Genomic DNA, 12171 nt, shown 5'->3' on the forward strand with positions numbered 1-12171 from the left:
CATTGATAATACGAGTATATCTCAATGACAACAGGTAACCCTATATATTTGTGTGCAGACACACTGGAGGAGCTCGTGGTGCATTGGTTAGCACATCCAGTTTGCAACTGGAAGGATTAGAGTTCAGTTCGAAGGCCGGCCAGGCTGGTGGGCTTTCTTTGTTTTCCTCTAATATTTGCTTACCCAGCAACGCAAAAAGAGATCTCAATATAAACCAACTCTTACAGGTCGTTTTGTAGGTGAAGATTGAGACTTTGTAAAAATTGATTATCTGCCTTAATGACCCTTGTGCAGGGAAAACATTTTTGTCTTCTTTTATGGCGTTTTTGCTGGCAAAAACTGATTATTTGCTATATTGGCGCTTGTGTAAACAGAAAACTATCTTCCATATTGGCCCTTGTGCAGTTAACAGGTATATATCTAGGCCATGTCCCTCCAGTCCTTTGTCCTGCTGCCCATTGACCGCGTATAGTGTAGCGCTTGGTGTACTTCTCTGTATTTTTTTTTAATTCCTTGTAAAGTAACTAGTTATTAATACAGGTGCCTTCATAAACTGTTTTCTCGCACCCAGTGTGCTATAGAAGCATCCCTCAGCCTCATTGTTATCCTCCAAAAGGAGGAGGATGAACTGCAGGAAACGAGCAGCTTCAGCCTTCAGTCCGCTGGATTCACATGTAGATAAGCTTGGTTCCACAACAACAATAGTTCTCCTTGCTTTCACCCCCCTTCCTATGTTGCGGTCACGGGGGAGGGGATAATGTCACTCTTTCTGAAGATACATCTGCAGACATGGAAAAAATTTGTGTATGAGAACATGTAGAAACTAAATTACATTTACGAGCATCAGTTTTTTCGGGCTAGTGAGATCTGATTGGATGTGACCCATAACGATTGAAGTTCTAGGGATAGTAGGAGTTTCTTTGCTCACCTAATAATGCTGAGGGTCGAGTGACTGGTCCCGTCGCTTTAAATAGCTGAAGTAGCCTAGCCTGTGTTCTCAGTGCCCATAGTGGGGCAGAACAGGATTAGATGGTGGGTGGGTGATCCAAGTTGACATTCCGTACGTATTAATGTAATTATTTTCTTCTTTCCTTCGTCAGTATTACTCCATCAGATCTTTCTTCTCGTCTCCTGAAATATATATATATATTTGGCTCGGTAATGGGTAATCTCATTCTGCTTGCGGCCATCTTCATGCAAATGCTTACCCGACAACTTGTGTGGCATGTAAATAGCTTCATCAACCCAGCGGCAGATGTGTCACTGCATATGTATACTAAGAGGTGTGACGGTCCTGGTGGGGTAAGATGGTTGAGATGGAAGATGTTGAAGGTCACATGCAGGTGTTGGTGGAGTGAGATGGTTTAGGTAGTGGCTGAGTGTCACATGATGGTTTGCGTCTGGTTGCTACAGGTTTCCATTGGCTTTAGCTCTCTGCCTGTCGTGAATTTCTCTGTATAAGTATAAAATCTTTTGCCTTTAGCTAGAAGTAAATACCTAAGAGGGTTCTTTGCTGTGCGAAAGTTCATTACCAGAACTTGAATAATCTGTCTTGTCAAGGACAAGTGATGAAAGAGGAAATGTGTATGTTGTCAAGGACATGTGATAAAAGATATGTGTGTCATGTCAAGGACTGTTGATGCAAGAGATGTATGTCTTGTCAAGGACAGGTGATGTGATAGAAGGTGTGCGTGTTGTCGAGGACAGGTGATAAAAGGTATGTGTGTCATATCTAGGACATATGATTTATCTTATCAAGGACAGGTGGTGCTAAAGATGATGTGTCATGTCAAGAGCAGGTATCTTTCTATGGACAGGTTATACAGTACCACTAGAGATGTGTCATGTCAAGAACTTGTGATACAAGAGGAGTTATCGCCACCTTTTGGCTGGCACAGATGGACCTGCCCGACCTGGCTGCGATGTGTGGCTGATATCCATCATTAAGCCTCCACCAGTCATATATTAAGAAAATAATGAAGGAGTAGTGTGAAACATGATAATTTTATATCTTGCATTCTCATCTGGCCTTAAGTTTGGTATAACTTTATGATTTCATATATATATATATATATATATATATATATATATATATATATATATATATATATATATATACTGTATATATATATATATATATATATATATATATATATATATATATATATATATATATATATATATATATATATGTATCTTGTCTAACTCGCAAGAAAATAAAAGGCAGAGGATCACTAAGCCCTCGTCTGCATTTCAAGACATCTTGAAATACAGACGAAAGCTTGGTGGTCGTCTGTCTTATATTTTCCTGTAAGTACACGCCTTATTTGTCATCACGTGTTCATGTGATATTGCTTTCACACACACACACACACACACACACACACACACACACACACACACACACACACACACACACACACACACACACACACACACACACACACACACACACACACACACACACACACACACACACGTAAGCTTCACTGACTCAAAAGCCATTTCATAATCTGCAAAACCTAAGCACAGTGGTTTATTATATTTTGTAGTTTTCTCAGTTAGCTGATTCATTGTGTGTCGATGATCAGTAGTCGAATACCCGCTTCGAAATCGTGCCGGTTCACGAGGTTGGTTTTCTTCCAGTTTTGTTATTCTGTTTGTAAGGTCTTTAGTGAAGAGGTTGTAATTGACTGATAGTAAGCTAAATAAGGCGATAGTTACTAAGATCTTTTGAGTCGCCTTTTTTGTAAAGTAAAATAACTGTTGCATTACACCATGTTTGGGGAATTTTCTTCTTTTTTATACATTGAGTAAATAAGTGGACGAGCTTGTTTTGTACTTCTACTCCCGCATCCAACAGTAAATCTGCTACTATTCCATCTTCTCCCGGTCCTTTTGCTCCTTGTTCTTTTGTGAAAGAATGTGTTCATTATTCTTTTATTATACATTTCAGCAAAACTAACAAGCACTTCTCCTCTTTCATTCTTTTCTCCCACTCCAAATTTTCCCATACATGCTCCTTCATTTTTTGATTTCCCAACTTTTGCATTGAAGTCTCTCTTGAGAATAGCATATGTGGTCTTTTCTTCTTCTTCCATAATCTGGGAGATGACGTCATAGAATGTTTCTGTTTCTTCATCTGAGCTTTGAGAAGTCGGTGCACATACTTGTATTATTTTTCAGGGTGTGTATATATATATATGACAGAATAGCATGGGTTATAATTAGACTGCCCAACATATACACCCTGAAAATAATACAAGTATGTGCTCCGACTTCTCAGCCGTTTGAGTGTCCACTGCAGGGCCGGCCTATCCCGACCGAAGTGGGGACGATACGGCCTATGTAAATCTACGTAGTGGCTTAGGCTGTCTGGTACCGATTGTATGTAAGGTGAGAAGTGTTTGTAAGTGTAATTGTAGTGTTGGAGTGGCTTTGGATGTGTGTGTAGCCTGTGAACCAAGTGTAATCGGCCCACGCAAGCCGACTGCGTGCAAGCATACTTTACAGTATGCGACACTGGTTCAACAACAACACCCCTTATGTCCGCCAAAGCAGTACGTGGCCGGAAGAACGCTCCCAAAGTTTATTACCCTGGCGGGGCGCGAACCCTCGTTCTTCCATGTACGAGAATGCGCACTTTACCAATGTACTACAGAGGCTTCATATATCAGTATATATATATATATATATATATATATATATAGAGAGAGAGAGAGAGAGAGAGAGAGAGAGAGAGAGAGAATATGATCAGTAAACATGGTAGTGCATATTATGTAGGGATGGGTGAGGTTCCAGTGTCTTCATGTACTAGGTGTAGGGGCCGAAGCAATAAAACGCTGCGCCACCTTCAACATCATGTGTATGGTTTAAAAGACCTTCGCTGTTGTAGTGGATTAGTGGAATGCTACTCTTAAACTCCCGCTAGCGTTCGCAGGAGTCGGGAGTTGGCCACGCATAAATATCGATATTGTTCTCTCTTTTTTCTTGCTTTCATTCCTTTCTTTCTTCATGAGTCATAACTCCAAAATAAAAAGTTGTACACGAACATGTTAGGCACAAAAACGCATCGTAACATCCGGGGGTGTTTCCAACGTGTTTAGAGCGGCCTTCATGCTACAGCATGTGAGTTACATCTACAGCCCTCTGATTTTTTTTTTTTTTTTTAGATACGTAAAACTCCACGGGCTCGTGTTAATCCACTCCACGTAAGACCAGTGCAGGAAAATAGTTCCAGGGTGGAACTTTGGCGCATAGAGGAAAATAAGTCCGTGGGAAAAATGGGTCCGTTTGAGAAAAACAGGTCCATGGGGAAAAACAGGTCCATGGGGGAAAATGGGTTCATGGGTAGAATTAGGTCAATGGGGAAAAGAGATCAAAGAGGGAAAAGAGGTCCAAGGGAGAAAGGAGGTCCAAACGGGAAAGAAAGGTCTAAGTGGAAGGGGAGAAAATAGGACCAAGTGGTGAAATTACGTCCAAAAGGTGAAAACAGATTCGTGGGGAAAAATAGGTTCATGGGAAGAATAGCAACATTTGAGGAAACAGGTTCGTGGGAAGAAATTTGACAAGGCAGTAACAGACCCCTCGAGGGAGACAAGGGGGTGGGGATTGGCCCCAAGAGAGTATATCCGGAGAGAGGTGTGTCAGTAGTAAATTTGTGTTTGGTAGCTAGCGCCCATGAAAAGATGATAAATAAGATGGCGAAAATGTTATTCTAAAATGGTTTTTAGCATATAGGGATGAAACAGGTAGAGAAACAAATGATGTAAAAAACACATACCGGTACGGTATACAAGACAGCACTTGGGATGGGAGGAGATTCAGAGGTCTGTTCCCATTACTGTGTTCTACCAGCTACAGAATTTTTGTGATTAGTGTGGATTGTAGTAATGTGTCTCGAAATCTTAATCTTCTCCCACCCCAAATGCTTTTCTGTTTCTATGCGTTTAGCATCTCTCGTTTCTGTACTTTTTTCATCCCAACAAGTAAACATTCATTTTAGAATAGCAGTTTTGTATCCCAGTATATAATTATTGTAATGGAGGGGGGAACGGGGAGGGAGGGGAGAGAAAATCAACTTGCCTATCCCTTTGTTCCCAGCTCAAAAGGAAGCCAACAACAAACGTTGTTAATCTCTTTTCCAGTATCATATATTTCGGTAGCAATTAAAACTTTACAGATAAATAAGGAAGTCAGGTGAAATACCGTGTGCCCGATTGTGGAAAAGGCAGGTGAGACTATGTGCAGAGATGTTGGGGAGATTGTGTGAACTGATGTTTGGTAGCTGTTACTGGTTGATGTTGAGCAGCTGTTGTTGGCTGATGCTGGTGCCAGCCAAAAATTTTAAAATTGTGTTGGAATCTGAAAATATAGTACGAAAGAGATTCGTAGATATTGTTCATATTCAGTGTCAGTTTTACTAACTTAAAGGCCGCCTTTGGCGGCCTCCACTAAATGTCAAAGATTTTTATAATTTAGATTATACTCTACCCTTATCTGTCTGTCTGTCTACTGCCAGACTTCGTAATCCCGTAAGGGATGGCCACAAACAAATCACCTTCATGTTGCCCTGTCCCCCACCATTTCATTCCCCTGCTCCCAGCTCACATCCCCCTCCCTCATATACCTCCACTCCATTATACTATACAATTTTAGGAGTATAAGGAGGGAGGAAGGAGAGGCGAGAGAGTGATAATACAAGAATCACGTCACTCTTCTCTCTTGTCATGCTGGTAATTTCAACGCCGGATCAAAGACGAATCCATCCCCTCCACTCTAAACAAAAGGCCAGAAATTAGTCACAACTTGGGAACCAATGGTCCGATTGGCTTGGAAATTGTTTTATTCTTCAAGTTAGAGCATTTTAATGGTACCTTGCTATAGTAAAAACTTGCGCTACATGCGCCGTATTTGCTGTATTATGGTAACAAACCAACAAACCAACAGAAATCGGATCATTATGCTGTAGATAGTTCCTGCAAATGTTTTTGGCTGCGTGGTGGAACACGTTTTTGCCATAAGAAGAACAAAACTGTCTTTTTTTCCCTGCTAGAAGGAAGAGACTGTGTGTGTGTGTGTGTGTGTGTGTGTGTGTGTGTGTGTGTGTGTGTGTGTGTGTGTGCGTGCGTGCGTGCGCGATTAGAGCAGAAATTGTACTTTACTGGTTTGAGACATTGTAAGGAAACAAATTAACGAATATGCAGAAAAGAGATTTTTTTTTTTTTTAAGGAAAAGAGGCAGGGGACAATCTTACCCACAGGGAGGCCACAGAGACAGGGAAACAATCAATAAAGTTATCTTGGGGGATCAAGAACAAACTTTCCTCTGTTTCCACACTATTGTCTGGCCCACGCACTGCTCTTGTTGTTGTTGTTGGCCTCCAGCAGCTTCAGCCTTCACTAATAACACCGGATGGTTCTAGTTAAAAATAAACCTCTCTCTCTCTCTCTCTCTCTCTCTCTCCGTGTGTGTGTGTGTGTGTGTGTGTGTGTGTGTGTGTGTGTGTGTGTGTGTGTAAGAATGAAAGCGTACAAAGCTGTTTTTCCTGACTTATTTTGAGCTGATGAGATTAATTAAGTGCGTTGCCGGCCCCGTGTCCGCCTGTGGTGGTCCTGGTATAAGGGAGAGGCAGAGGAAGGTGAGGGAGAGGCAGGTAAATATAGAGGCAGAGAAAAATAAGATTGAGGTAGGGAAAGGTTTAGGGAAAGAAAACATGTAAATCGGGAGGAGGCAGAGGTAGATAGGAGAGATGAATGAAGAAAGCTGTAGCGGTAATCAGAATAGGTCGTGACTTTGAGGGTCAGATGAACAGGGGAAGGGTGGCGGAGGGACAGACTGGAATGAACGGGATGAAAAATAAATCTTGTCAGTGTTATGCAGAAAGTAAGGAATAACAGTAAAGAATTCTCTCCTCATAGTTTGCCCGTGAAATGCTTGGATTAATGTATCGGGAGGGTGACGGCCTAGACTCTGAACGATGATATGCGGAATGTGAAGGATGTCTGGTGGTGCCATCTATTATGCCACATCAACAGGTGTTCCCGTAAACCATCAGTGGAGGACAGGGAGGCTTGATCATCATCTTACGGAGTTGACTGTTTACCGCATCCTGCCTATCTTTACTCTGTTATTGGGTAATGATACTGGCTTGTGTTGGGTGGCGTGCCAGTACCGTATAGCGTTATACTTCATTATAGGTAAATAATAGTGAATGGTTGTTGGTCTGCAGTAGATTGCAAAAATAACGGTTTTGTGTGTGTGTGTGTGTGTGTGTGTGTGTGTGTGTGTTGTTAATCAAAATGTCAGATGTGAGGCACCAGATACCTCATACTCTGCCCCATAGGCTGATCGCAGTGTAATGGATTCACCATATACTTTGGAGGCTTCCCATTCCAGCCGGCGCTTTGCCTCTCGGTGGTGTTTTCCTGCTCGTGTTTTGTCATAATCTCTTTTGCTTGGTGGTGGTGTTTTCCAGCTGCTGCTGTTGCTCTGGCATAATAATGTCAAGTCGGCTGATATGTTAGCTGATAAATACCGGTATGTTCCCATCAGCTGCACGGGATCCAGTTAAACCCGCCCCACTTTCATGCCGTGTATTGTATTTATATTAATTGATTTTATGTAAGATGAGTTGTGATTACCTATTTCTTTCTGATTGCAGTAGAAATGTTGTCCTTATAATCCACTCGCTTAAAGACCGCCTCTCGATGTCAATTTCTATTTCAGTTGAAAGGTAACAAATCTGAATGACTCATGCCGTGAGCGAGACGGAGCGAGGAATTTTCCCTTATTTTTATCCTACTGGGACACCATTGAGAAAGAGAGAGAGAGAGAGAGAGAGAGAGAGAGAGAGAGAGAGAGAGAGAGAGAGAGAGAGAGAGAGGATAGTGGTATCTACTGTTATACGAAATTATACTATAGCATTATAGTATATAACTTAAGGACTTTAGGAGTATAAGGAGGGAGGAAGGAGAGGCCAAAGAGTGATAATACAACAAACACGTCACTTTTTTCTTGTCATGCTGGTAATTTCAATGCTTTACCAAGAACGAATCCATCCCCTCCACTAAAAGCAAATACTAAATTTGAAGCATAAGGCCATAAATGAGGCATAACTCCGGAATCGGTGGCCCGATTGGACTTGAAAGTGTTTTATTCTTCAAGTTAGAGCATTTTAACGGTACCTTGCTCTAACAAAAATAGCGTTACTTTGTGCCGATTTTGCTGTGTTACGGTAACAAACATACAAACAGAAATCGGATCATTATGATATAGATTATACCCTATTTGATTGACCTGTGCAGCTGAGATGTATGGGGTTGAGTAGGGTGTGTTTGATTTGCGACAGCTTATAGACCGCCGATGATGTAAATCTACAGCCCTCTTATTTTAACTCATATATATTTATATTTTCAAATTGCCTGCAATATAAGCAGCCCGTTTTAATATGGCATAATTTCCGAAGCTAAAGAGGTAATAATTAGCTTAAGTTAACTGTTATCAAAGAAAATTATAGTTGATTATAAAGTTTTATAAAACGATGAGTGACGTTTGAAGTAAATATCTACCCACGGTGTACACCCACGTCCGCATGTTGCACCGCATCCACCCACGGTGTACACCTACGTCTGCATGTTGCACTACAGTACATGCCTGCATTTACATCAATGGCATCATCGACGGCCAATCAGCAGCCACGAATCAAACACACCCTACATGCCCCATACAGTTCAGGTGCACAGGTCAATCAAATAGACTATACGACCCCAGCAACCTTTCACAAGACCTCAACAACCCACCACGACCCTTGCAACGCACCACGACTCCCACAGCGTACCACGACTCCCACAACGCACAACGACTCCTTCGACCCACCACGATCCTTTAGATCCCTCCAGCCCTCCATAGCCCACCGTGACTCACCACGCCCACAACACACTACGACCACCCACAACCCACCATGACCTACACGACTCACCAAGATCCCCACGACGCACCAAGACCCCCACGATCCAGCACGACCCCCACAACCCACCTTGACCCCCACATCCTACTACGACCTAATTACCCACTACAACTCCCACAACCTACCACGACCCCCTAAAACCCTCTACGACCCCCACAACCCACCACGATCCCCACAACCCACCACAACCCGTACAACCCACAACGACCCCCACAACGCACCACGACCCTATCTCCCACCACAACCCCTACAACCCACTACGACCCCACGAACCCCACACAACCCCCACCAGTAGGCCTTCGAGCCAGGAAAACAATGCGAAAATTTATATTAAGGGTTCAGGGGCAAACTTTCCTCTTTTGTCCACATTATTGTCATGAGGACTTGCTACCCTTGTTGGTGGTGGTGTCCGTTATCTTGGAGTTTATATTAAGTTCAGTTGTTTGTAACGTGTGCCACAACGTGACAGGCATACCCCCCCCCTCTCTTTCTCTCTCTCTCTCTCTCTCTCTCTCTCTCACACACACACACACACACACACACACACACACACACACACACACACACACACACACACACACACACACACACACACACACACACACACACACACCTCGTCACAGCAACAGTAATAAGTTTAGTGGCAATAGGCTTCACAGTGTAAGCGGATTGCAGTTGACTGGAAGGCATAGAGCACCATATTTAGAATCATCGAGTTAATGGACGAGTATATATAGGTAGATGCGTATATCAAATTTTTTTTTTTTTTTACTTTATTTGCTTATTTTATTATTTTTTATTTGAAGATGCGCAAAGGGTTATGTAAAAATTGCAGATATTAAATATTTCCCAAACATAGTAACTGGCTTTATATTTTCTGTTTTAGTCTTTGAAAACAGAGCTGCATAAATATACACCGTCCCCTGATTCACATCCCATCAGGTTTTACCAAATTTCTAGTTGCCAGGGTAAAGAGGAAATAACCATTTAAATATTTTCATGCCATGTTTGAGGAAGAGTTGGTGGGTAGTGAATTTAGAGGAGCGAGGGACTGATCCAGATAAATTAGTTATTGTGGAGTACGAAGCCTGATGTGTGTTTATGTGATTAGGTCTACCATACAGGATAGTAGGATTGTATTTAGTAAACCATATCATTTCACCGCCGACCAGTAAGTTGATTCAACCCAGCCATGGGTATAATCACCAGCTTGTGATGCACGTATAATGTTGGTGGAGGACTTGTGGTTGCGGGCGAGATCAGTTGTTTGGGTCACTGGGTGTCAGCTGTTTAGTGTGTGTATCTTCACATCTGTCTAGTAAGACTGGGTAGTTGTAGCCTGTATTTGCATAGTAAGTCTGTGGGTAGATCTTGTGTGCATGAGAGGACACGACTGACAAAACAGAAACGCGTAGAAAAACGGCTTGCTGTGTGATTGATGAAGTACAAGTACAGTATACCGGTTGAATTAGAAAGAGAAAATTTTTCATTGTTCTTTGTATTTTGCAAGTGAGGGCTGATGTAGACTTCGCAGACCATGACCCAGGGATTTTGATAATGCAGTAGCCTATATACACAGGCATGAAGCAAAAGTCACTATATTGTTCAGCGGAAGAAGGACGAGAGACGAGGGAAAAAAAAAAGTGATGGCATGAAATGTAACCTTGATTGTGGTTACGTTGAAAAAAAAAATATATATATCGCAGAAATTGTTCACAGGAGGAATTTTGTTAAGTATGTACATAATTCTGTCTATAGTGAAGAGGCCTTTCCTTCTGGTCCACCTTTACTAATTTCGTAGGTCATTTTTCCCGTAATTAACTTTTAAAAATTCCTCAGACAGTCATTTTGGGAGGACGGTGATCAGTTAAACGTTAAGGACTCTGATGTGTGACATTCTTCAGACTTAATCTGCCTGAGTTTGCTACATGTGCTGTGGGACTTCGCGGAGATGGCACTTACCGTACAATCCTTCGCCTACTCGCTCTCTGTCACGTTGCTGGTAGACTTTTTTTTTCTTTCCTTTTCTTTTTTTTTTGGGGGGGGGGGGAAGGAAGGGGGAGGTGGGAGGTTAACCAGAAAACCTAAATAATTTTGAGTTGGACCAGATAAGTGGGAAAAGGATGTGATCTCACCCATGAAATAAAAAGACCGAAAGAATGTTTCAGAATGTAATAGGAATGAGGATGATAAAGTGTTGTAATTAATTTGTATGTGTGAGGGTTAAGGTATGACCGTGACTAAGCTGATTAGTGACGCGGGAACACCTTGATGGCGATAGTAGGCTGTGATGAAAACTACGGAAGTTAAGTGAAGGAAACTGGAGGCAGGAATGTGGGATGAATGAAGTTTGCAGTTACCCTGACCTTTCATTCTTGGCCATATTGTGTAGTAGTGAGGCAACTAGAAGCATGAATATTCATTACCATACAAATACAACAATCGAAGGAAGTTATATCGAGGTGAATGTGATGCGCAAAAATGAAATGATATTGATGGCCGTGGTATGAACTTCATTTGTCAAATTACGAGTACAGTGAAGAAAAAAAAGCAAAGAATGTTTTCAGTTTCTGAAAGAGTTGTTCCCAAAACTGATGAGAGTGCCTTTCATGTGTTATACAAGCAAGACGCTTTAGTAGCCGAGAGAAGGTGGAATTGCTCTTCTTTTCCAGTGTATGTGAGATATTTGTTGGTGAAAAAGCAAAAGTTTGAGAGAGGAAGAAAAAAGCATAAATTCTTGAGGATGCGAAAAGAGGGACGTGAAAAGTTTAGAGTTGTGATGTGTGTTGTAGGAGTGGAGGGGATGGAGGCGGTGGCGGCCATGGGCGAAGAAGGTGATAGAGAGGGTGTTTGGGAAAGGAAGACTTGGCAGCGAAGGGGAATATGATGGTCGGAAGTAGATTGATATCAGAGAGAGAGAGAGAGAGAGAGAGAGAGAGAGAGAGAGGGAGAGAGGAGAGAGAGAGAGAGAAATTGATCTTGCTCTGTGATTTTGGATATTAAATGCTGTTTATTAACTAAATCCTTTCGTCCTTGCCTTACCCTCAATCAGTCATCCAAAATTGTTGAAAATCAGGTAAACTGTCTAAAGTGACATTGCCCTGTGATACTGATCTGTGACCTTTCCCTGTGACGCTGACCTTTGACTGATTATTTTCAAAATTCAGCCCCACTATTCATGCCTCACCCAGAATATTTTCACA

The sequence above is a fragment of the Coenobita brevimanus genome, chromosome 97 (genome assembly GCF_032717465.1).
Source record: "Coenobita brevimanus isolate Jiangsu-jjx chromosome 97, ASM3271746v2, whole genome shotgun sequence".
In the NCBI taxonomy this organism is placed as follows: Eukaryota; Metazoa; Arthropoda; class Malacostraca; order Decapoda; family Coenobitidae; genus Coenobita; species Coenobita brevimanus.